The sequence below is a fragment of the Sinocyclocheilus grahami genome, unplaced genomic scaffold, assembly GCF_001515645.1.
Source record: "Sinocyclocheilus grahami isolate Dianchi unplaced genomic scaffold, SAMN03320097.WGS_v1.1 scaffold9424.1, whole genome shotgun sequence".
NCBI lineage: Eukaryota > Metazoa > Chordata > Actinopteri > Cypriniformes > Cyprinidae > Sinocyclocheilus > Sinocyclocheilus grahami.
The window spans coordinates 1,809-2,599 of NW_015512606.1; the positions used below are offsets into that span (position 1 = coordinate 1,809).

General features: G+C 49.9%; 1 long non-coding RNA gene across 1 annotated transcript in view; it reads left to right on the top strand.

Moving 5' to 3' along the window:
• LOC107578245 (uncharacterized) overlaps positions 1-783 on the top strand; it is a 2,488-nt gene extending 1,705 nt beyond the window's left edge. Inside the window, exons 2-3 of the long non-coding RNA XR_001608326.1 lie at positions 227-411; positions 483-783. This is a non-coding gene — a long non-coding RNA (uncharacterized lncRNA). The remainder of the gene's footprint in view (positions 1-226; positions 412-482) is intronic.
• The last annotated feature ends 8 nt before the right edge of the window (positions 784-791 follow it).

Sequence of the window (791 nt, forward strand, 5' to 3'; positions counted from 1 at the left end):
CAAAGATGGCCGCTGAGTGACATGACTTGCCTTAAAGGGACTTTGATCTAACTGATACTAATCATTTTATATCACAATTAATTTGATAAAACTGAGATTCATAGAACAAGATCTTGTCGTGCATTACAGTACAGAAACCCATTATTGCTTCAAGGCAGTCGAATGATCCAATAATTAGATTGATTTGCTGCTGCATAAAGATTCAACTGTGTTTGTGCTCCCGCAGGACTCTGCCTTCCGCCAGTATTCTCTGCGCTGTCTGTTATCTCAGGATGTGCTGTTGCAAGAGGATGTTGAGCTGATCGAGCTCTTGGATCCAAGTGTGCTCTCTCTGGGCTCCACTGATACCGTCTGCCCCAGTGCCAGCACTGCTGTGCCAGCGCCACACTACCTCTCGCCACCCTCTATATGGTACACACCCACGGCATTGCCAACAAAAACACCTCAGGTTGATATATTACTGATGCGTTTCTGTGTTACAGGGATGTGTCGGTTTTGGTCGGGCTGCTAGCTGTCCTGCTCGGCGTGTGCTTGTCGTACCCTGACCACGAGTGGGCTCTGTGGCTGTGCGTTGTCCTGGTGTGTGTTACGTGTGTGTGTCGTGGTCTGTCTCTGTGGCGTAAGGCCGCTCTTCAGCGACGCGTCCAGTCTTTGGCTCTCCAGCTGGAGGGTTTGGTGAACAACAGCCGAGCGCTGACCAGTCTGTCTCGCAAATCACTGCGACTCATACAGGAGACAGAAGTCATCTCACGAGGATTCACCCTGTAAGTGTCACCACACACACACACACA